The sequence below is a fragment of the Manacus vitellinus genome, unplaced genomic scaffold (assembly GCF_001715985.3).
Source record: "Manacus vitellinus isolate BGI_N305 unplaced genomic scaffold, ASM171598v3 scaffold_14_pilon, whole genome shotgun sequence".
NCBI classification, from domain to species: Eukaryota; Metazoa; Chordata; class Aves; order Passeriformes; family Pipridae; genus Manacus; species Manacus vitellinus.
The window spans coordinates 15,332,670-15,358,334 of record NW_021939063.1 but is presented as its reverse complement, the minus strand read 5'-3'; positions in this window follow the sequence as shown (position 1 = coordinate 15,358,334).

The following is a 25,665-nucleotide window of genomic DNA, read 5'->3' as shown; positions in this document are numbered from 1 at the left end:
CTGGCAGAGCAGGGAGGCTGAGCAGACCCCCAGGATGTGCCTCCAAAGTGGTAGGACCCAGCAGGGTGCACAAGCTCAGGCTCAGCCATTCCTTAGGAGCCAATTTAATTTTCCCAGGACAGAGGAGAGGCTGTATAAATTTGAACAGTGATACTTGGTCAGGTTTGTCCTTTCAGCTACGTCTCCAAGTTAGACAAAGAATTTCACCACACAGGACATGACACGCCACACAACAACTCAAACTAGCAGGGTTTCTAGGTAGGGTTGGAGAAAATCACTCATACTGCATGGTCACTGTATCTCTGTTAGAGCCCTTAACATCTACCTAATTTGTTTTTTGATCCACTTAGGTCTGTACTGGAACCACGAGCAGCTGTATTACGAGGAACTCCACTGACAGAAGTCTACTTTGCTGCTTGTGGTGTATCAAAAATCGTATCTTTCTAGATACAGGGTCTATTCATGCGCTTCTGGCTTTTAATTCACACTTGGTTACACTTGAAACAGAGAGGTTTCAGTGCAACCACTGAAAAGATGATGGTATATAACACTGTAAACACCTGAGCAGCAAACCGCTGAAGATTTTCTTTTAGAAAAAAAAAGCAGAAAAACACACACCGAGCAATTTGCTTGAAGTCTGCATTTCTGTTGAGGACAAAATGGGTTCACCGTGTCCTGCTTTATCCGCAGGGGTAGAGAGCACAAGTGGTTTGCCTTTCTTCTCTTATCTCCTGACATTGTCAGCAGACCCGGTTATGCCCGGAGTGCCTCAGTCAGACAGCTACACTCAGCCCATTTAGCTCCTTAAAGCAGAGTGGCCATGCTTGCAACAAATTGCTTTTACCATAGAGAACGAAACAGATCTTGCAAAATGTATTATTTCAGAGAACAGAGTTTAAAGAAGCGTTGCCTGCAGTCTGCAGGCATCACAGGTACAGCCTTGCTTTTGTTACATGGCAATTTATGGGTGTAAAAGACCAAAGAACAAGGCCTTTAAATTTTTAAATCTCCTTATACCTTCAGTTTCCAGATAAAATTGTTTGACTATAGAAGTTATTGTCCTTTCCTACTGCAATCCATAGGAATACAGCCCTTGACTTTAACAGGAGCAAAGCAAGCTGATAATCAAGGAAGACATTTTTCTACAGATACAACTGTACAACAAAATACACTTCTGAGTCCTTGAGCCTGAAGTCTTAACCCCTTGCTGACTTGTGACATCAAAGTACCACACTCATTTGTCCAGTTTGTTTTCCCAATTCACTACACCTTGCTGGAGGGTGTCCTGCTTTACACAATAACCTCTCCGACTTCCTGCACACCTCCTCTCTGGATCAATCACATCGGCCACACCAGAGTGGGAGAGGGTATTTTCCTCCTGCTTGTCTGTAGCTTCATTTTTCTACTTGCCTTTGGATAGCATTGCTAAACACTGATATTTTTCAAGCTTAGTCAGAATGGGCACAACAGACTTCCTGATGTCTTGGCACCCACCCAAACCGTCCATTAGCTACGAGTTCACAAACTGATACGTCTTCAGAAAGGTTCATGGGCAACGCTGTTGTTTCTAAAAAGAAATTAACTTCAGGTAAATGAAAATAAGATTTACTGCCGGGGGCGGGTTGCATGCAGTAAATAACCCAGAATTTATGAATTGTCATCCGTGAGACTCCATTCATGTGCAGTGACAAGGGGCCCTTGGGTCACTCCACGTGGTAACTCCCCGTTAAACCACTGCTGTTTGCGTGCATCACTCAAGGAGCTCTGGATGTGGATCGTGCCTCCACGGGGCTGGGCACTGCCCAAACGTCACGTCAGGCCATCCCAGGCACACAACCCTGATAGTCCTGGTTGATATGGCCCTGTGTAGGAACTCTTACCAGCACCTCCCCTTCCACCTCCCCTGCTGCCTGCTACTTTAGCAGGTGATGAGGAGTGTTTGTGAGCCAGACAGGCAGCTTGTTCTGGGCAAGGGGCTGGTGAGAGACCCTCGGGTCCTTTGCACAAGGTTGAGTCCTTGGCACGCTGATCACCAAGGAACACCAAGGCCACAATGGAGCCCAGAGATGTACTGCCAGGCAAAGGCCTTCCCAGCCCATTGCTCCCTCCCACTGGCTGCTGTGGGCTCTTCAGGTCCAGCTTGTTGATAACCAGTAAAAAACACAACACCCAGATTTAGAGACCTGTTCCTCCCCCTCACACAGAATCTGTGGCCTTGCTCCCAGACCCCACAGTCTTCTCAGCAGCATCAGTCCTAAGCAGCAAGAGGTCCTTACCATCGTCACTAACACAGACCTGCAAAGGTTCCTTCTACCTTTGTTTTCTGTGTTTCCATTATTGCTGAATTCCTCCAACCACACTCCAACCAAACCCTGTATTATTGCATTGCCAAACATGGAGTGGATTTCTCACCCCTAGACAGCTCCCCAGACCCTCACAATTCATCATATACAACTGTTGCCCACACTGCATGTCCCAAACACACCTTGCAGCAAGGGCGAGGAGCAGCACACCTCAGGCTTGATGCTAAACCAGACCAGAGAGTCAGACAAAATTGAGACTCATCAAAAAATAAAATTATCAAGGTGCATTCACATTCTTTCCTTAGGTTGACATGGTTTAACTACCAGGTCAATTCTACCATTGACTTTGCACACAGAGCTATGGAAGATGTCAGAATTTCACTCATGTTCTGGCTGTTATTTGCAGTAGCCAGTAATTTCTAATAACCCCTCAGAGTCATCCATGTCTAATTGTAAAAATGGATTCACAGTTAATGTGTAGGAAAAAAAATAGGTTATTTCAAATAATCTTTTAAAACTGAAATACAGTCTCACAGACAAAATCCCAAATATTCAGACTAGCTAGAAGGAAACATTGAGAAGAGAGTATGTCTGAGCAGCTCACCTCCAAACCATGGGGATTTTCTTCATCAGTTGAGCCCCAGCACAGTCTCCACAAACAGAAGAGTTGAGCATCACACAGCAACCAGAGGAAAATCAGCAATCCCTGGAGGAGCTGCCAGTCTGGTACTTGGGAGACCCAGGTTTCTCTTCCACTTCTCATGCTGACATTCCCATTGTGTGCTCTCCACCAGCCACACAATCAGTGTTCCTGTTGAAGAGAAAAAAATCCATGTCCTGCTGTCTGTCTTGCCTGGTAAGACAAACCCCTTGGAGCAGGGCTGTCTTTTCCCCATGTGCTCTGCCCATCCTGGATGGCCAGTCTCAGAACACAAGCGCTGATGAGCATCTACATATGTAGACAGAGACACAGAAGGAGACACCCCCTTGTACCCCCTCGTCAAACATGTCTGTGTTTCCTTGGCAAGAACGAAACAGTATGAGGAGGAGTTTGGATATGTTAATAAAACACTGAAAGGAATCACAGCTGCTAAAACAACTTTTTGGAGATGCTGCTGATCTCAAGTCTCTTGATGTACACACATCCATGTTCCCGCTACCCTGGAGAGTAATCACAGATTTTGCTTAAAAGTCCTCAGCGAGTTTCATGTTGACACAAGAACAATATATTTTGTACACATTATTATAGGCATTTAATTTCAAAATCCCGGTCAAACAAATGCATTTAACCAGCCCTACAGCTTCAACAAGCCCCCCAAAGGCCAGAAAAGTCTGACACACAGCGAGGTGCTGTACCTCATTTCCCAGCCATTTCCAGGGCATCCCAAACCCCAGCTATCAGTCACTGAGCCAGTCACTGCCAGAGCACACAAGAGGTCCCTGGGTCTGAGGAAACCATTGTTTTGTTAAAGCAGCTTGGACACGCATTTTGGGCAGGATCATAACACCTTTTGGGGGACAACAAGGGAAATTTTGGGACAGGTTTTAGAGCCAGCATTAGGCAAATGTGCCTCTAATACATACACACACCTTTCAGTCAGCTTCTCTTCAGAAACTCAGAGGTCTTGGCTACTACAGTTTTATAGTGGCTTCAAACTGACTGAAGACTAGCAAGGCTTTCCCCAGGGTGGGCACAGGGATCTACAGGCACATGTTGGCCAACAGAGACAGCACCAAGGTCTGGGAGCTGGGAACACTTTCCCCCATTTACTCAGCAAGCTCACTTACTGATTTTCGTCTTTGGTAGCTCTTACTCAAGATTAATGATTTCTGATCAGTCCCATCAGAGCAAACAAGATTACCTGAAGCCATGGGGAAAGGGAATGTAAGAGGTGAGCATCAAAAGAATAGTAGCAAGACCGTAAGGACGGATAAAGGAAAAATGCCTTGTTGGGACAGATTTTCCATGGGATTGCAGCCATTGGAGCAGCACTGGACTCAGGGGAACAGCTCTCTTCACAAACCTTGAGGAAAAGGAAGGATGACTGTGAGCAAAGGGTTCATTTCCTCCCCAAACTTTTTGTTTTTAGGATTCATTACCATAGCAATGTGTCAGGTCGTCTCTCCAGGTTAATTTTTTTTATCCTTTCTCCTGGGAAATGGTTCCTTATATCAACAATGCTCAAGGCCATGTCTCCATCTGGCAAGAATTCCCACAGCTTTCAGTGAAGCTACAACAACTGCCAGCAGCAGATCTGCTAAACCCACCCTTAAACTTCTCTTAACTTCCCCTGCTGCCTCTCACCTAAAGCCCCTTTGGGCTAGAGCTCCTCTTCCTTCAAATTGGCTTGTCCCTTGAAAGTACATTCAACTTTTCCATGTTTCAGCAAGGAAAATTTAGCTGTTGTAGCTGCTCCTTCAATCCATTCCACTCACACACACACAGTCTGGTATGGAGCCTCCTCCTACACATTTTTGGACACTTATGTGAAGCAAGCAAAAACCTCAAGCCTGCTGAGGTGGGACCGGGTCTGGCACAGGATGTAGTCAAAGAAACCAGAGGATTAACAGCCATTAGGGAACCTCAGCCAGGCTTCAAACATAAAACCCAATACTTCCTGCGTGGCTGAGGAGCACATGCCTGAGGGACAGTGCCCCTTTATGTGCTCCCAGACACGCTGTGAGCGCTCGGGTCTCGAGAGTCCAATGAGCTTCATTCAGCAGGGGCAGAAAACAGACAAAGATGAAATCAAATATCATGACATTTTCTCAATGTTTCTAGTCAAACATAAAATTAAACAGGCTCAGTTTTATTGCCAGAATGTTAATTTATGCATGGCTTTGGGGAAAGCAGGCTCAGGCACACACAGAAGGTCAGGTTTAATGCTGTTATTAGCTGTCCCTTCCTTCCTCCTAGAAAGCCTCACAGAGCTACTTCCCAGTCAAAGGGGGAATATTTAACATAGGGAAGAGGTGGGTGAAGGGCGGGAGGTTTTATAAAAAAGAAAGCAGGGGCAGTTCAGATCTCTTGGTGGTGGGCAGACTAGCAGTGCACAAGATACTCCAAAATAATCTCATCTTCTGCCCATTCATGCAAAGGTTTCTGCATGAATAACAATGTTCTGGATATATATACTGGTGGGGTTTGGTTTGGTTATGACACAATGACACTGAAATCTGTTACTCAGTTCCCATGAAATATGCAGTGGGAGAGTTTACCCTCTTCACATACCACAGGATGAAGTAATTAATAAAACACTGATACTGAATCAAAGTTCCAATAAAACAAGCTAAAGGGGTAGATGTATTCCTACATCGTGCTCACTAAAGCACTGTAAGGGAAAGCAGGAAAGGTGGCCTAAAGATAGCTGCTTACAAATGACAGAACATTCCTAAGTACAACCATTTTCCCGGGCTTCTCAAAATCCGGTTTTGTGCCAAATCTGTACATGGATGTGTCTGTGGAGATCCCATACTCCCTTTGGGCCGTGGATCAAACCCCATGTTTCCATACAGTGCAGAACACAGCTGGCAGTGTAAACTTAGCACTGGCTGCTCTGGCAATATGCATAGAGGAGAGCTGGGCTGGGCACAGGAAGGAGGGGGATTTGGGTAAAGTGCCAAATCATCCATCTTCACAGGAGCCAAACACCAGTTGCAGCTGTGGAAATGGATTCCCAAACCCACCAGCATCATTAGAGGCAGAGGGAACCTCCTTCCCTGAAGTCACACTGCACAGAGTCTCTGGCCACAGTGTCACCAGATTACAGTGGACAATAGCCCATGTGGAGGTTCCCTGCTCAGCTGTGGCATTTCTGAACCAATTCTGGATCATATTTCCAAGTTCTCTGGCAACTGAAGGGGCTGGATAGGAAAAATGGGCTGACTGCAGATGAAATGCAAACCTGAAGCTCTTGCTGGAACGAGCACTCATTACATTCAAAGACTCACAAGAGAATTGAACGCTGTAATGATTTTTTACAAGTTTCAGTGAACAGATGCATTGTGAACCCCTCACAAAATCCCTCTCCTAAATTCATATTTACCAGCCCTTGGAAGTGTCTTTTTCCTTCAAGATCAAACATCCTGACTCCTTCCAACTAATTAAATGGATTTCCCTGGGAATAAATTGCAGTTGTCACCTAATCAGATGGTGCATTTTAATATGATGTTGGCTTTCCTGTGCTGAAGTATGTGAATTCCACAGTGTTTTGGTTAGACTATGGAACCTGCTTATGACTCAAGTAGAGTTTGTTAACAAAAAATTTAACAGCTCACTGGAAAAATTTATGCCACTGATTCAAGCCCCCATTTAATTTATTATTTTTTTTTCTTCTTTCTTCATATTCTTACTGGGTTCTCCCTGTTTCTCTTTCTTTTGAGAAATCTGAAAACTTAGCACGTCACCAACATTCCTTGTGTCATTTTGATACTGTCAAATGTTTGTGGCCATACCAAGAATCTTGGTGTCCCTCAGCTTTGGTTCCAGTCCTTTCCCAAATTAGATGTAAATTCTGAATAAAGGTTTCATCAACACACCTAACAGCTTGTTTTTCCAGAATAACAGCAACAGAAAAAAAATCCAAATAAAATGAGCAAAGAAGCAACAAAGACTTCTGAAGTTATTCACTGGCAAGGACTTAAATTTTCCCGATGTGTCCCAAAGCCATCAGCAGCATCAATACTTTGTCACTACTGCAGGTGATGGAAAATGCAGCTCAAGTCAAGCCATCTGGAGAAACTGATGCACTTACTAAAAGACTATTCATTTACTTTTTTAAATCGTGAATTGCTGGATCAGCACATTCCTAGTTTTCAGTGATTTTAGTAGCAATGGGACCAGGAGTAGAAGGGAACCATCAGAGAGGTGACAATCTGGACTGAAACAATCTGAGCCTTTTGGGATGGTGAGCTTTTTGGGAATGACCTCCAATATTCTTCCCTGGTGATATAACTATGAAGCAATTCCCCATCTGGTAACTCACATCACTTTCACCAAAATTTCACTTACGCCCCAATATCCTGTGTGACCGAGCCCTGAGATGCATCTGGCCACATTGCATTTGTTCCCCAGAGAAACTTAGAGGGATGCAGTTCCTTGCCAGGAGCTTTTTAGGGTAAGGTAAACCATGTGCCAACTTCTTACTCATAGTGTCACAATATGAAAGAGTTCCCAAAGTCTTGCAGTACAAGTCATTAACACACTGAAGTCACTAAAGGTGACACTTGCAGTTCGGCTCCGGGTACCAACTCTGCAGAGTATTGCAATCAGTTTAAGTAGGAACATGTCTGAGTAGGAGCCAGGCTTTCCAGGGAGTTTGTGAAGAGATGTACAAATTATACAAGCTTAAAAGTGAACATGAAGCAGAGGAGGCTGAGGGCACACCAAGGGAAAGAGACCCCACTGGAAGAACTCTGCTGAAGTTGCAAAGGCCACGGAACAGGTGGCTGTTTGCATGACCAAAGGTTCAACAACACAAAGGATATGCCTTCAGTAACCTTTTTAGAAGTGGACTTTTAAAAAAAAAGGAAGTAAATTGTCTCTCTGTCTTCCACTTAGATGCCTTTTCCCCCAGACCAACATGAACATAACATGGCCAAGCCTTCTAGCTCTCTGACAAAGAACCACAGTGGGTCAGCAGGGGCATAAACAGAACTCTCAAGTCCCCCTGTTACAGAAAAGCAGGGTAGTAAATTGTTCTCAAACAGGACAAACTTGGTGTGGTTTGTTTGGGGTTTTTTTAGGTTAAGTGGGGTTAATGTTTGGATGAGAAGCACATTCCAGTGTGATTTCACCACTGAAACAGAGCCATCTCTGGGGTGGAGTCCTGCAGCTGCTGGTGGTGCACATGCATTTTGCTCAATGTATCCAAAGAACAACTGAGGATACATCACAGTTTGGGTAGGATGCTGCACCAAGGAAAGTAAAGGACTTTTGCTCTCCCTGAGAACTGCTGTGTTTTTCAGCCTTATTAATTGGGAAAAGGAAGACATCTCCCAAATCAGAGAGACAGAAGGTTGATGGTACTGGCACAGAGGGACATCTCCCTGCAGAAACAATTTTTCCTGCCCCTCCTGTCCTTCACTCACACACCTCTTCCCCAAGGACCACACAGCACCACCTTGCTGGGTGCCAACCTGAGAGATCCTGACTGCACATCAGGAAGCCCTGAGGGACTTGATCACGTGCTGATATTCACCTGGCAGCCACGAGCCAAGAGCGATGTCCTGGCCCTTCACATCCCCCCGGCCATGACGGAGCAGCTGAGAGCTGTACAGTGCTGTCAGTCACACAGAGCAAGATGCCAGCTATTGATTGCTCACATTTTTCCCCCAACCTCCCCTCTCCTTGTGCCTTGCCAGCTCACTTCATCCTTCCCCACAGCAGGCTGAAGCCACTTCACATCCTGCTGGTTTTATTTCAACTGTCTTGACACAACACAGTTTCTCCTGCTTCTAACCGTGCGTTTCCTGGCATGATCCCCATTGGAAACCTCAAGTTCTGATAACACTCGATGACCTTTCCTTTATTATTTCCCACGACGCTCTTCAGTCCCTGAGAGGTTCTAAAATTGGGATTTGCCTTCCTGGAAAGCCAGACACTCGGGGGGAATGACTCAGGAGCCTTGGCATGTGGCTCCAACAGCCCAGGACACAAAGGCAGTACCTTCCCCCTCACGCAGTGGATCCAACAGTAGGAAGTATTATTTTTCAGGGCTGTGCTCAGTGATTTCCTAGAAAAGCAACAAAAATGCCACATGTGTTTGTGTTTCCATGTGAATTCAGCACAAGGAAATCCACACAGGCCACATGCGGTTTAGAAATTGTAGGTGTTGTGAGCCTTGCGTCTGCATAATGTCTTGCCCTTGGTATGCAGTAAACATTCCACATCTTTAGGGGAAACTCCCACATAGCCAGCAGAAGGAGGGCTTTTAAAACCCCAGATCCCAACTTCAGCGCAAAGGCACGAGCGGACAATAAATTTTCCATCTGCAAAGGAAGCGTCCAATTTCACCCGATTATTTTGATACGCGGCTTTAACGAGGCGATTGTGCAAGAGCAATCACAGATGGACAAAAGGGAAAAAAAAGAAAGAAAGAGGCTCAGCAACGTGCAAACTCTGAAGAGAGAAGGATGCCTTAGCGTGAAGGCTCTGCCAACGACCAGGTCACACTGCAGAAGTCAACGGGGCCAGATTTCTACCCAGCGTTACAGCTCACAATCAGAGCCTTGTTCGGAAAGAAAAATCAGCTCTTATCTCACTACCATAAAAGCCAATATAACAGAGCACTCAGCTTGGAGCATGATACTGAGCAGTTGCTAGACCATATCCTCCATGCCAGAAGAAACCCTGTGGGTACTGACTCTGGGATAAATTTCTGCCTGTCACATGGGACCATGAGTGTCTTTGTTCCTCTGCAATACCCCTCTGAGATACTGAGGGTGGATGTCCCAACATTGTTTTTTTCCCCCCCACACTTTATATTTCATTTTAAGAAAACATTTCCTAAATAATGACTAAAAAGTCAGGTTGCTAATGCAGAATAAATCAATCTGAAACACAAAGGATGTCAGGAGTATTTGAACTGAAGCAAGAATGTCTCCACTGAATCAATCCAAATGTTCCCTTAGATTTTCTGCTGAGGAAAAATAAAAATTTTGATTCAAGTCTGAATCAAGATTGAAAATCTAACATCAGCACACAGCAGATGTACAGGCCAACACCTGAACAGCACACACCTCATTCCTTATTCATCCCATCAATTCCAAAAGGGCAGAACAGTTGTGGAGGCTCCAAGACCACTGGAGACCAGAAAGGTATCAGAGCTCCTCCAGCTTCCCCAAGTGTACAGACAACCTTGACATTTTGGGCCAGGGAGAGCAAGACACCACAGAAATTCCCACTGCAGTATTACTGGGGGAAGAAAAGCATGTGTGGTTCATAGAACCATTAAGGTTAGAAAAGACCTCCAAGATCATCCAGTCACCATTCAACACACCTTTGAGGGACGAGTCATGTGGGGAAACATTGTTTGAGGAATGATTAAAAATAAAAAAAAAAAAAAAAAAAAAGAAAAAAAAAGAAAGAGCCATGAGGTCATTTATATTGATTTCAGGCTGAACTTTGTAGATTAATTATGGAGGAAAAAATAGGTACTGACAGCTTGATGTTGACTTTTAAGCTGGTTATTAGAACAAAGTAAGCCAAGCGTGATCTTTAGAGGAAATAGTTTCTGATAGGGTCCTGGTGCTATGTTTCTTAGGTAACTGGACTCTGGCCAAACCATCTGGCTCTTCTGCATTTCATTCTAACAAAGAGGACTTCACAAAGCCTGGAAGAAAACACTGTACACAAGAAATGTAAGAATCACACTCAGGAGTGTGCCATTCAAGGAGATATTTGATACATTTTAGAAGGATTTAGAGGGAAGAAGGTAGGGAAATTAAAAACAAATACTGAAAAAACTGCTTATACTGGAGGAAAAAGCAGGACAGTCCCTGCATTGTGATGCTGTGAGGGTTTGCATTATTTGATCCTATGCAGGAAACAAGCACCTTACTATGGAAAGAGAAAGCCTCTTTCTCCTGGGGCAGAGGAGAACAGCAGACTCAGGGTCACAGTTCCCTAAACAGCACTTTGGCTCAGTTTTGAAGAAACCAAACCAGAGGGCACCTTGCCTGCCTTCTTTCCACCAAAATTAATGAACAGTCATTTAAATCTGAACACAATTATGGTTTCCTCTGGTGTAGACACCCAAGAAAACAGCCCCGACCCAAAACACAGCCTGCATGTCTCCAACCTGTTCAGCATCAGGGAGACACACAGGTTTTCCTCAAAGTCCCCACACTGCAGTCCACTTAATCCACTGCCTGTCATCTTGGCAGCTAAAGCAAAACTGGATTCATAGGGATGTCCACTGTGGGGAACAAGAATGTAACTCTGTCCTCATTTACTCATTTTTAGCAGTTTCAGCACATGCAGAACTCCAAGTCTTATATGACAAACCTGTGCTGAACTGACAACCACAGAATATTTGGCAGGGAAGAGGGATAATTAGGATTCTAAGCAGATGCTCCTAAACTGCTCTCCAAGGCAGGTGGGAGCTTATTGACAAATTCCTTGAGTTCATATGGGTGTCAGAGAAGTTTCTCCCTGTCTCAGGCCAGCCAAGTGCTCTGTCACGTCCTGCACAGCAAAGTAACAGAGTGTCTCCCCTCTTCATCAGCCAGGCAGAGGATCAAAGAAAGACAGGACGCAGCAAAGAGAGGCTGACCTTTGCCAGCTCTTAGGCATCCTGTGATATCTCATTTCTCTGTCAAGGATCATCTGTTTTCATTCAGGTTCCTACCTGTGCTGGATTTGTGGCAGATGTTCCCATGCAGACAACACCCTTGGCTTGTTGAAGTGACCCATTGTGCAAGGACAGAGTGTCTGCTCCCAACGGGACAGGCAAGACCCTGCAGGACAAAGTCTGGGTGTTCCAAAGGAGCCACAGGGTTTGTCTGCAGATGAAGGAGTAAAGCCTCTCTGGGCCACAGTCCAGGAGAGTTAGTGATCTCCCAGCTGTGTATATGTGTTTGCAAATTTAAACACTTTTAACACTGTGAAATAGGCACCTTTTGTGCCTGATAGTTATTCTTGGAGCTTCCCGTTTTCATTGTCTCAGGAATCTTTTACTGAACTGAGCACTTACAGTGTTATGCCAATGGGTTAAGTAAACAGCTCTGACCCCATCCTCAAGCTTCCCTTTGCTTTTTCTCCTCTTCCAGCCTCCCAGCAACACCAGGGATTACCCTCTGCTCCCGGCTGTTCGGGCAGATAGACAAAGCACCCTGCCAGCATCCAGCACCCTCCACGTGAGCAAGAATGTTAAACTGCTGTATCCAAAAGGAACGACAGAGCACATTATCACAGTTAAAGCCAATGAGCACTTAGCCATGGGCTGTGCTCCTCCAGTGCCTCGGGCAGCTCTGTGCCACCACTGCCCAGGGAGGGCCACAGAAACACCCGTCACCACCTCTCCTCTTTTCCATGTCCCAGCCCCCCACTTCATTTTGATCTCAGCAAAACTGCTCCTGTGCTGCTCACTTTCATTGTGAACTCTGCAAGGGTCTGCAAGGAACTGAATTTCTTCCACTTCACCTGGAGTGAGGGTAAAAACGAAAGGCAAAACTTTTTGCCTTATCCAGGAGCTCTTTCTCTGGATGAGTGGTCTCAAAGGTGCTGACAGTAAGTGAATCAACTTTTCACTTCACGCTTTTTCAGCTTTGGCTCTCCTAAAACCATCTTTTCCCTCAAATGAAAATGTGCATGAACATTTTCTTTGGTCTTAATATAAATGACAGACATACAGAGTGAACCAATTTAATGGATATTTAGTGCCAAAAGGAGTTGGTCCCCTCACTCATGATCCCCTATTTATCCTCTCTGCCATGTCTCTGATGCTCAGCAGACTCTGCACTGAACCCAAAATACAGCAAACCTGCTTGTGACAGGTTATCAAGGTGCATCTTTCCAGCACAAGGTCTGCCAAGAGCCAGGACCTGAGCCAGGGAGGCAATGGGAAGACACAGCTGGAAGCAGGGAGAAGATAACACAGTTCTCTGCTGCCAGGAGGAAGAAACCATCTTAACTGTGGCTTCTATAATTCACCCTCTTGACTCTGGCTACCAAGATGTGACTGAAGTAAAGCAGAAGACAGTGAACAGGGTTGGAACCCATGCACCTCCTGACTATATGGTACAGCAATTCTACTTCCCTTTGAAACCTAACTTTGCTCCCTCCCCGAATTTCTCTGAGAAATGGGGCAAGACATTGCATTTCATATTTTCTGTCCTCTCCCCCCTCCTGCTGCTAATGATTTGATGGCAGAAATTTTCAAAAGCACCCAGGAAATGTATTTGCCTGATTTCTAATGGGAATAAAGTATCAAAAGCCCCTTTGGCTGCATCACCATAACAGCCCATATATGCAGCCTGCCATAAAGAAATAACAGCTATTTACTGAGTGATATAAAGATTAGTTTAATGCTATAAATACTTCCAAACATTGTTGAAGCATTAACTAATCCACTCTCACAGCAGCTCCTTGTGGCAAATGGACCATTCTTTCTATGTTGAAGGGGGGTTAGAGCAGAGATTTCTTTATATGTGCAGCAGCATCTCCTGACAGTGGCTCTGAAACTATCAGTGCTATCAGAGACCCACTTTGGGGAAGGACCAGGTTCTGGTGTGAGGGCTCATATAAACACACCTCAACTGGATACTCCTTAAGGAGGGGATGGGGACTTTTTCACATAGATCCAGACAGTTACCTTCCACTGAGAGGAAGCAGCCATTTAATCACAGTCAATTTTTCTGAAACAATCATAATTTTGCTCTTTTTCACTAGATGGCTGTGATTAAAAGATGAGAGGGACCAACACCAGAAAACAGGTCCTTGAACTCAGCCAAAATATAAGATACAGTAATTGATAGTAAAAAATTGCTTTCTACAGATACTTCAGACTGCCTTTCACAATTATTTTGGTCTATGGTGGTTTAATCACCCTGAAACTACTCTGGTGACCTGCTTTGGAAGAGCTAGGTATAAGTACCAGTGTAATACATCTTCACTTGTTTACCCTTAGATTTTAGGAAACAACTACCTATAGAAACAGCCTATTTTTTTATCTGGAAAGACAGAAAAAAAGGTTATAAACTGTTCCACCCAACCAAACATTGTATATATCTGAAAAAAAATACATAAAGACACATATAAGGCTCAAAGGGCAAAGCATCCTGCTGCTGTAAATCAGTTGGGACCAGTTTCTCCCTTCCAGCTGGCTACACATCTCCTGGGCATCCTGGTATCCAAGGGCAGCTGCCTCTTTGCTTGGAAGCAAGACCTGCCATGCACACATCAGCAAACTGCCCACTTCTTGGAGGATGACCCCCAAAACCTCTGCTGTGGAGGACTTGTTCAAGGCAAGAAAGGAAAAACTGGAAAAACTAACTCTGGGCTGAGGTTGTGCTGAATGCTGCTCCCATGCAGGGTAGAGGAGATTCCCACTGCTGGGAACATCTGTTATTTTGGAGTAGCTACAGAAATATCTCTAATTCTTTCTGCACTGGTCACATCAGACCAAGGTAAAGGCAGGGGTTCTGCAGAGAGCAAGGCAGGGTGGGAAGCACCTTGCCAGTCCAGCTAGCAGGACACTGGTGTTGTTAGCAGGTGAGAGCCTGCTTATTCTTTGCTCTTCTCTCTCTGAGATGGGAATCTGGTGCTAAGCCCAGCCAAGTGGCAGCAAAGAAGCATCAAAGTCCTGGAGAGAACCATCTGCTGCACTCCAACAGGAGCAAGTAGCATCCCCTGGACAGGTTCAGCTGTGCTGGGCAGAGGTGGGAAGAGGCCAGTGCAGTTCTGGACCTTTTCTCAGTTCACTCAGTTATTCCTCTGAGCTCAGACCAAGGTCATGGTCATGGACAAGGCTTTCAGCCCCCTGCTTTTCTTGGGAGCCCTTGCTGTGTAACACAAGTCCCACCACTGCACAATAACCCTGTACAGTTACACTGTCTGCTCCTCTACCTGCCCAGCTCTGCACCCAGCTGTCCACACTGAGTTACCAAGCAGCAGGATGTCCATCCCTGAGGGAATACAGGAACATGGACTACCTTTGTCCTGGTGGGGGCTGTCAACCACCCAGGTCCCACAGGCTGCTGGGAGCACCCCCACTGAACCATCCCCAGAACCTGCTGTGGATCTGCCAGCAAAGACAGATATGCAAAAACATCTCCGACTTTAAACAAACCCACAATTCAACAAACGCACTGAAATACTTTTGTTAAACACTGAATGGGGGGAAAGGAAAAAAAAAATGCTTTGAAATTCCTATTTTGACATTTTTAAAGTAATGAGTCACCAGGAATACTTTGGGGTATTTATAAAAATCTTTGTTTAAATACAGGTTATAATTAGAGTTAAGGTGTTTATTTAAAATGAGGATTGAGGGGGTTGGGATCTGCAATTTCTGATTTGGTTGTTGCTGTAGGGGGGCTTTGGGGGGAAATTTTGAGTTTGTATCCAGGTTCAGGAAAAAGAGAGAGAGGGAAAAAAAGACACTGACTTAATTATTTTCCACAGGCCCAAACCACTAACCCTGAGCATCTCTCCTCACCACCTCCATTGCTTATTTTCCCCCATCCAAACCACCGTGTATCAAGCAAGCTTATATCCACAGTCAGCTAAAGGTTACAGAGGCCTAGGTTTAAGGAGAGGGGGAAAAAAAACTACACTAAAGGTTGCAAACAATGAAACCCCAATGGGAACAGAGTCTGGAAAATTCACTCTCACACTGGCCAAGAGCTGTCCCCTCGTGCAAACTTTCTGGAGCAGACGAGGCACGTGGTGGAAACAAAGGCAAGAAATCAGGTCTCTGTTTGAGGGATGGGACAAACAACTAATACAGGACTCCAGGCAGGTACATCTGCTCCAAACACAACCAGATCTACCAGTCTCAGACCAGCGTGTTCTGAAATCAAAGCCCATCTGTCTGCAGAAAGAACCGTGTTATCTTTGAGGAGCTGAACTCCAGAGCTCACTGATGCTCCCGGGGGATGCAGCCAAGGGATGCAGCTTTGGCACTTATCTTGTCACTTCCATGTGGCAATTAGAAATCCAGTTGGTTGGATTTATGTCTGCCACCTGGCTCTCTGGAGGTGAAGGGGTGGGATCTTGTCAGGAATATCAGCTGGGAACGCAGATTTAGCTCCAGAGGAGCAAGCAAGCATTTGGGCTGTGCTGCCTCTGGGCTTGGAGTAGTTTCAGCCAGCCCTCCAAAAGCAGTAGGAAGTGTCAGAGTCCAGCCCAGTGGAGAACACAAACATTTGAGTAAAGCAATCCCAGGAATTGAGGCAAAAGGACGGCAGGGCTGGTATTAGAGCAGGGCAGGAAACAATGTTATCATCCAAGGAGAATGTGGTATTTTGCAATGTTTTCTTGTCCAAGATCAGCGCAAAAAGTCTTAGTAAGAGCTTTTGGCAAACCAAGTTTAAAAAAAAACCAGACCTCAAGATATTATTTTAAGCATTCAATCTGTACAGCCTTCTCTTCCTAGTTTGCTCTTGAATTTAAAGGAGAGAAGAGCCATTTTAACTCATAATTTTTCGGTTTTCTCAGTGTTACACAATACAAACAAACAAACAAATTTAAAAAAAAAATAAAATCAGTCCTGACTCCTACAGGCATCTCCCTGCCCAGGGTATCACCTGCATCCATTGGGGTCTGCTTTTCCTGGCCAGGGACAATAATTCTGCACCCACCTCAGGGCAGAGTGCATCCTTTCCTTCCTTTCCCTCTGCTCAGCAAAGGGAATAACTGGTTAGAAAACCACCCATGAAAAACAAGCAGGAACCACAGGCTTTTGGCTAGAATGAAGCCAGGCAAGCAATATCTGTAACACAGCTGGAAATTACTCCAGAGCTGCACATCTGCAGATTTGCTGTTGCACCCTAATCCAGAACCCCCCAGCTATTGTGATTAAGTGCCCATGGAACCTGCCAAGGAATGTAATAAATTCATGGACAAAAAAAGCAAAATACAGTATCTGGAACCGAAAAGCCTCATGGAGGTCCTGAGTTGCAATGTTATACCCTGATATTAAAGAAATCCTTTTCCCTTACCTGTTTCTAGCCCCACATTTCTGCCCAGTTCTGTGACAATCTTCAAACAAAAGTCACGACACTTGTATGATTTCCCTACCCTTCCCACCTCTGCTAACTGACTCAGCTTGTGCCTGGTTGTAGCTCTGGATCATTATTTCTCAGTGTGAAGCCACATACATTTTGATTTAGACAACACAAAGACAAACTGGAAGCATCCTGTGTTTCTCTAACAAAGCGAGGTAACCCTCCTACACTGCACTAAGGAAAACACAATAAATGCTGAACTCAAATCTGTGGGGTTTTTCCTCTCACATACAGCAGACCCTTCACCTTCCCAAGGAAGGGGCAACATTGCCCTCAACAGCAACTCAAACTTTTATCAGACAAGAAACTCCAGGGGCTGGTGGTGCAAGACCCTCCCAGGGGTATTAACTCCATCCTTTCAGGGACAGAGCAGCTCTTTCCATAGGTTGTAACCAGCAATACCAAAAGAGCAAACAACAGGGAGTTATGGCTGCACCATGGAGGCAGGTTTGTACCTCAGCTGGCAGGAGGGGCCAAGGCAGAAGCCAGAGCTGCCAAGCCTGGGAGATCCCTCAGTGGCCGAGATGTGGGCTGGCATTATCGAGTGATGACTGTGACAGAGCTGCCATGGTGAGGTGGAGCAGGGACAGCTGCTCAGAGGAGGCAAGTGAGGATGGCAGGAGCTCAGGAAAGAAGTAGTTCTGAACAGAGTCAGACCAGATAACTTAAAGAAAGCATTTGAGAGGCACTCACAAACACCCCTTGTTAAGGAGAGGAAAAAAAATAAACACAGTTGAATCCTACGCAGCAATAAAGCCCTCAGTGACTGGCTAACCCTCTGTGCAGACAGGCAGACTGACAGACAACAGCAGAGAGATAACCTGAGATCAAGGAGAGCTCTCACTGTCCAGGGAACCAGCTCTGCACCAGCCAAAATTCATGCTCTCCATTCAAGCCCCAGGCCTGGGGCTCTTACCACAGTGACTTCTCCAGAAAGAAAACAAATTTCTCTGCTTTACAGCCACAGAAACAAAACCCAAACCTATTCACCCTAAAGATTAGTCACCGTAGGAAAATTAGATTAAAAGCTGTTGGCTGCTGAGGGCCCCAGCTCAGGGCTGCTGGGTCCCTGTGAGCTGCAGCAGTTGAAACAGAAATCAGAAGAGTACATTGGCCCCAAAAATGCATTTACTCTTTCTTGCACATAGTCCAGAATCTGCAAAATCAGTGCAAAGCTGCAAAATGGTTGTTCTCACCCCACCCCTGCTCCAGCAGATCTGCAAGCAGGCCGAAAGACGCACTGGCATCAACATAATGGGAAGGGATACAGGTCTTCAAGGGCTATGAAAACCTGCTGCAGCTAAAATCCAGCCCACGCTGACACACGGTGCTGCATCAGGGCTCCTGACATTCTCTCCACCAGCCACGCTGCCAGGGTAGCCTTTTCCAAACGAGATTTCCACCCTATCCATTTCGATAACACAGCCTGTACCCTTGGGAAGAAGGGGGAAAATGAAAAGCAGAAAGATCAAAGCTCTGCAAGTCCATAATATTTTATTAGTTCCTTCCATCTGTCACGCACCAATGACTCCTCGGGAAATAAGCCCCCTCTGGAGAACCGCTACCTTTTCCGTGCTGACTCGGGCTTGTGAGCAGCCGCTATTGTGAGCCTTTATTGGTTATTTGTTCCGTCTGAACGAGTTTCGGCTCCTCATTCACAAACCAGCCTCTGCTCCTTGAATCGGAGGGAGGGCGAGGAAGGGGGAGGGAGGGAAGGAGGGAGGGAGAGAGGGAGGAGGATCTTGCTGCGCTTCTGTTATCTCTTTCACGCTCCGCTCGGTGCCTTCTGCATCAATGGAGACCTCGGGAATCCTCGGGCTTTGTTCTCTTGTGCACGCGGGGGCTTTTCCTGCTAAAATAGCAGGTAGCAGCACTAACCCCGAGCACATACAATCACCCGAATCCATCTGCCGGGGCGAGAGAAAGACGCGACATGCTGCTTCTAGAGAAAGAAAAGCACTTTGGGGGAGCAGGGAGAGAGGAGGGGAAGGAACCAGATTTCCCGAACACCTCTGAATAAGGCGGAGCAGAGGGAGATTTTTATAATGGAGAAAACTGCCTTGTTCCAGTATTACCAGGATGCAAATGGAGGAATTTGAAAGGCTGATTGCACAGTCTGTTGGTGGGTAAACTCCACAAGATGCTGTGCTATGGAAACGGAAGGGCTCCCACCCATTCATGGCCCTTCCCACTCTAAAGGCGCTGCAGGTGAGCACTGTCCTGCTTTGTCCAGAGCTGTGAGGTCCCTTCACAAGCACGTGATGGGAATAGACTTCCATCACCCTGACTTTTACCATCAATTAAGGATGCCCTAAATGCAAGCATCTTAAAGTGTTCAAGCCCCCAGATCCCACTCAACGAAATCAACTCAAGCTTTCAAAAATCGCTTTCAACTCCTGGTTTTGGGAGGATTTGACCTTGTTTCAGTGAAATCAAGCTCCTTGACTGAACACAGGTTCAAGCAAATCAATAACCTTTTGTACTGAATGCTCTCAGGACACCAGGCCCCAGCAGGTCAGCCTGCCCTGGGCACACATCCCACAGTTACACGGGTGGGTACATGCAGACACGTGCTCCCATCTGTGATTTTCCTACATGGCTCTTTTGGTGTAGCTGCAGCTCCTCAGTGAATGATAAGCCTGCTCCTTTCTTCATCAGGGCTTTTGTTAATGCACTGCTGGTGGCTTTGCCTGAATGGTACCCACTGTGCTCAGCACCACGCTGGGCAACGGCTGGCTCCGGAAAGGAAATTGCTCCTGCTCCTTCACCCTGGAGAAAGCTGCCTGCACTCATCAGCTGCTGCTTTCCCCTGACCCACAGCTCCCTCTTACCCTGCTCCATCTGTCTGTAGTTCGGGGCTTGCACTTCATCTGGTCTGGAATTGCCTTTGACAGCCACTACAGATGTTCAGATGTGTTATTGGCTGGTATTTGGCTGGCCCAAGCTTCTGAATGGCAGAGCAGGTAGAGTAGCTCTCCCTGCCGTTGCCAGCCCTCATTCTCTAGGGCCCCTGAAATATCTTCTCCTGGTCCCATGGTGAGTCAAGACCATATGGAACTTGCAGAAAACCCTGAGGCCATATTACCTGCTTCAGAAAGTCCTACTCACAGTGCCCAGGGCCTGGACTGCACACGGCAGAACAGAACCCCTGTTTGTACAAGGCCTCATGCACAGAACCAGATTAGTTGGGTAACCTCTTTGGTCTACCTGAGAAGCATGATATGAGGTACAACATGCTAGAATTACTGCACATGATCTCCACCTCCAAAACAAAAGGGAAGACCTAGTAATGGATTATGGGAAAGACAAATATTTTCCTTATTTGATCCCAGAAGCATGTTTCCCCTTATTTAATAGGACACTAAACCCAAAGCACACCCCTGGATGTCCTTCCTTTCTTGGGGTTATTTCACTCGGACTACTACCAGCTGGGCATCCCCAAGAGGACAATTTTAGGGTTAGGGTCCCTGCCACTCTTCCCCTCCGACACCTGGGCGTCTGTATAGAGAGGAGATACAACACTTTCCACACAAAAGTCCTTGGGAACTAAACAATTAAAGCAAAGGATTTTGAAACCAGCACTTAACTGAAGTGTCTCTTCCCTAAAGCTCCCCCGCTCTCACACAGTGATTTCAGAGGCCAACTTCCTTCAGATACCATTTGGCATCACTGCGCTGCTTGTGCTCACCTGCTTCCCCCTCTATCACAGGTATCAGCTGCTCAAAGCACCTATGACAAAGCACTTATCTCTAGCTGGTCTTCCCTTTCAAGTGTGGTTCGTTTTTATTTTCCTGCATTTCCTCCTTCCTCAATTAACCACACAGCGTTCACAGGACACGGAGCAGCTCCAACACCACCGTGGCACGTCCATTTTACCACAGTTATTTCCTGATCCTGGTGGTTCTGGATTGTAAGTGACAACAAGTCACTTATCCATCACTGCTTCACAAAACTGTGCAATAAGCTTTCAAAAATCAGCACTAGTGCCACCACAGTCATTGCAAATCCAGCTTTACAGAACAACAGCAATACTGCAAACATTCATTCCTCTGTCCTAGCCCAAAGAATCTGAACAGTTCATTGTATGCCAGAAGCAAGGGGAGAAAGACACCTCAGCAAAAGCGGGAGTTAGATGAAAGTCCTCTGCTCCCAGCCTTTAAGCAATTGTTCTCCCCACCAGTAAGTGTATCAGGGTTTTGAGGCTCATCCATTCCTTCAGCAGAAAAGAAGCAAACCAACTTGTGCAAAATTTCAGTGTGCCCTGCAGTTCTCAGAGCAACATTATGAGCCACAAAGCAATACAGAAAAAGAATTTTAAGCCTTCTCTGGCCTGCAGTGCACCAGCTGCAGTCTTGTCTCAGAAGAATAGCAGGCTGGCCTGAACATCAGAGTGGATTATTGTCCTGAGGGTGCAAAGTCAGAGATGAGGCTGCCGCGCGTCATTAAACAAACAGATGGAGAGACAGCCCCAGAGGCTCCGACGGAGCCTGATGCTTTCTGGCTCTGAGTACTTGTTCCGGGAGCAGGAGTGGCTCCAGAGCACTCTGTGAAAGAAAGAGATACAGCCATGGGCTGCAGCCTCAGAGACTCGAGCTCATTGATGAAGGAGAACAGAGGCGAGAAGGGGACAGAGGCCTTTTCCTTACAAGAAGCTCCTGGGGAGCAAGGATGACACGGTGCTCTGCTGTGTTCAGAGGGAATCCAAATTGCCCAGACTGGGCTCACAGGTGCTTTGCTGAAGGGATGACAAGGAACACCCTCAGGTCCTCAGGTACCAGATTTTTGGAACTAGAAGCTGCAGCTCTCAGGGGGTGCATTTCTTATAATTTTGCTTTGTAGGTCTCAAATTCTAAAGAAAGTTTTAGATGAGAGAAATGTAAATGACAGCTGTATTTGTCGGAATGTCTCCATTGCTCACTAGAGTTCACTTATGTTTTCATATATATAAGCAGTTCTTCCCAAACAGGGTAGAAAACCAGGTAGTTTTTGGGAACAAAACTGCTGCAGCTTCATCAGCATTAGGACAACGGAGTGACTTGGTGCAGCACAGCTGGGCATCCAGGCCCTTTGCAACCCAGCACATTCTGGAGCTGCCAGAAAACGCTGCTGTGCTTCATGCCCCTTTTCCACATCCTTTCTTCCACCATATACTTGTTGGACAGCAAGAACTCCAGTCACAGCAGGAATGCACAGAAAGCAATCCCCCATCTCACTTAGCAGCAACTCTCCAGCACACTCCCAGTGCAGGGAGCAAGATGAAGCAGGACCACCTCCTCTACACCAGGCCTTCCCTTTCCTGAGAGAAGTGGAGGAAGGAAGATGAAACCAGGCCATTCCTCTTCCATCCTGAAAATTACAATCACTAGAGCAAGCCTGCTAAGGAGGATCAAGCTTGTTCCTTCCAAATGTCTTCCTGCAGCTGCCTTGTAGATTCTCTCCTTCTATGTTACCCAAAGGTACAAATCAAACAAGAAAGAATGATGCAGCTTCTTTGCACACTCACATCTATCAACATTATCAGCCAGGCAGTGGGCCCTGCTGTGAGTAGGGGATTGGACTAAAAGAACTCCAGAAGTCAGTTCCCACCTGAATAATTCTGTATTTCTATGACATTCCAGAACTAAAGCCAAATCAAAAATAAACCAGTCCCCACATAGTTTTTGTTCTCTTCTGACTACAACCATTAGTTAGGACCTTTCTGTAAGTTCTCCTGGATTTCCTGTTTTGACCTTCAGGGTTCAATCCCAGAGGATTCAAAGGAGGTCTGGCATGATCCAGGCAAACCAGGCGCCTGAAAGAGGACGAATAACTTGTTTTATCCTAAATCCTGTTCCATCTACAGAGAAATGGAAGCCACATCCTCCACTGAAGCATCTCACAGCCAGACCTTGCTTCTGACGTTTCTGGAAGCCTGTTCAGGTCAGGACTTTGGGAGGATGCTTACATCCTGCAAGTATAAAAGTAGTTACCTGACAGCCCAGTGAGATGGAACTAAGCGAAGTTTTCTTCCAATCTTTTATTCAACATGAGTAAGTGCATGACCTCCAGTGCCAGAGAAATCTCATGACTACACTCTGAAAAAGTGCCTGCTTCAATAGATGCTGCAATTTTAGAAACAGAGGAAGAGTACAGTGCTCTAGAGCTCTACTGGTGGGGATGATGCAGCCCATAACCTGCCAGAGAGACATTTTTAAATGGAAGCATCCTGTTTACCTGGGGGAGAATGACGTCATCCACCTACCCACTTCTTAGCAGCCTTTGTCATGGTTAGAAACCAAGTGGTATCTCTGGGATGGCAGGAACTTTTCATGGAATTGTTCTGGTTGAATTTGTGCTAAGCTGGTATTAATATCAGTTCCTTTATCTCCATTTCTGAAAGAGGTTCAAACCATTAACAGCTCCGGTAATGATTCATGGGTTTAAATTCCTAAACCTTTTGAGAACAGGAAATTAAAGCCAAGATGAACAATACCCACAGATTAAATATATTTAACTGCTGTGTTTCTTGTTGAGAAACTCAGAGAACTGTTTAGTGGTGCTTTTCATGTGGCTGCCCCATGTGGCAATGATGGCAGCTTGCGTCTGAAGTCAAAATGGCAAACTAAAGGGGGAATGCAAGAAGACATTTTATTGTTTCCCTCGTGCTTTCTGCTCTCCAGCAGAGCTCCTCCAGGCAGCAGCTTCTCTCCATCCTTCTCAGCACCAGATAAAAAACAACTAAAGGAACTGCCCCGCATTACATGGTAGGGTACAAGGCATGAGGGGGGGAATCCACCCTTCTGTGGGCAAGTTCTTCCATGGGGAAGACTCAGAACGTTTGCAGAAGAGGGTCACCTTCACTCCAGGTGGGCAGAAAAAAGCTGGTCTCCACCATGCGCCAGCTGCAGCAGCTGCTCCCTGGGAGAGAACCAGCAAAAGTACGCAGTTCCCAGCATCTCCCTCCTCTTTTTGGGCTGAGGCATCCTCTTCTGCATTTCATCCATGACTGTGTAGAGTCAGGAATCAAAAACATCCCTCGGAGCCCCGGTTCAGTGCCCTGGCTGCGAGGTCCCTGCTCATCCGCTCTCTCGGGGCTGCTTGTTGACAGCTGTTTCATAGAGCCAAGGATCCCAGCTCTTTGTTTTCCCCTCCTTCATTAGCTAAACAAACAATGACACCATATAAAATACCACCCGGCTTGTCCGTCTGGGAGACACAAACCCCTGCAAAACTATCTTGGAGACAATTTTAGAAAGAGGCTGTGCCTCTGCCAAACATGAGCACTCAGCTCCAGTTCTTGGAGAGCCAGCAGCACTCTGAGCTGAGCCTACCGTGAGAGCAGCTCCAGCGGGGAGCTCATGAGGACAGAGCATGGTCAGAGAGACACCAGGGACCTGAGCTATCAAACTGCTAAGGCTTACAACTGAAAAGGCTGCTCATAATCGAAACACCAGCACCAAGTAATTCTTTGGGAATAAATTTGGGCTATAGATATTACCTGAGTCTTGAAGTCTTGACAGAAGACTTTATAAGGACATTTAAGACAAACACCATAAAGTTGACTGGGTGGGAAACACATTTCCCTGTGACTTTCAGCACCAGGGAACCTAAGATGCCATGGAAGACCAAGGCTGCAGAAAAACACAGGAAGAAAGGCATCTGGATGGAGAAATCCCTTCCCCACATTTCCATCAGTCACCCCATGCACTCAGCCAGGAAGGAGTCACAGCTCCAGGACCCACCAGGAGCCTGGGCAGATGCAGGCAGTGGATGGAGCCCAGTGGTACTTGAAGGAGACAACAGGACCACACACTTTACAGCTCTTTGGAGCAGGACTTTCATCCTTTTTGTTCAATTTGCATCCAATCCTCTGTAACAGAGGCACCAAGCAGAGAAGCCAGTTGACGCATCTCACAGAAAGTACTGACAGGGTGAGAAAGTTGCTCAGATGGACTAAACTCATTATCCAAGACAGCCTGCAAGGACTCCCCAGCTACAGAAGAGATCACTCTGTGCGAAGTGCAGAGACACAGCACTGTCCAGCTTTCACCATCAGGGCTGCTTGGGCCAATATTTGTCCCAGCCTGTGCTTCAAGGGAGCCAGCTCTACCACCCACACAAATTCCTGGGAAACTTCTGTTGCTTTCTGATGGGTTTGGATCAGATCTCTGAGGTTAAAGGCAAACGATTTACAAAGGCTAAACACTTGTTCTATCATATGTAGCAGATTGATTTTGCCCCCATTGAAATGCCCTGACAGACACCACAACCAGTAGCTCTGGCACCATGTGGCCCAAGGCACAACAGCTCACTGTGCAGAAACCAGTTTATCTGCTTATTGGAGACATCTGATGCCTGACTCAGAGCAGTGCACTGTTCAAACCACCCCCACAAGATGCCACCAAGCTAGAAAATTAGACTTCCTATTCACATTTCAATCGAGCTCAAAGCTCTCTCTCTCATCAGAATCGGTGAGCAGTTTTATTTGTCCCTGCTTGGTTCACCAAGTCTGAGAAATCTTTTCAAGATTTGCCTCATGTAACCCTATGTCTCCAGTCTCAGCATTGGTAGCTGGGAAGAAAACACTCAAAATGATTTCTCAGACACTGTCTGACCATTTTTTTAAAGACAAAACCTTTCCTGTTGTCCTCCTGCA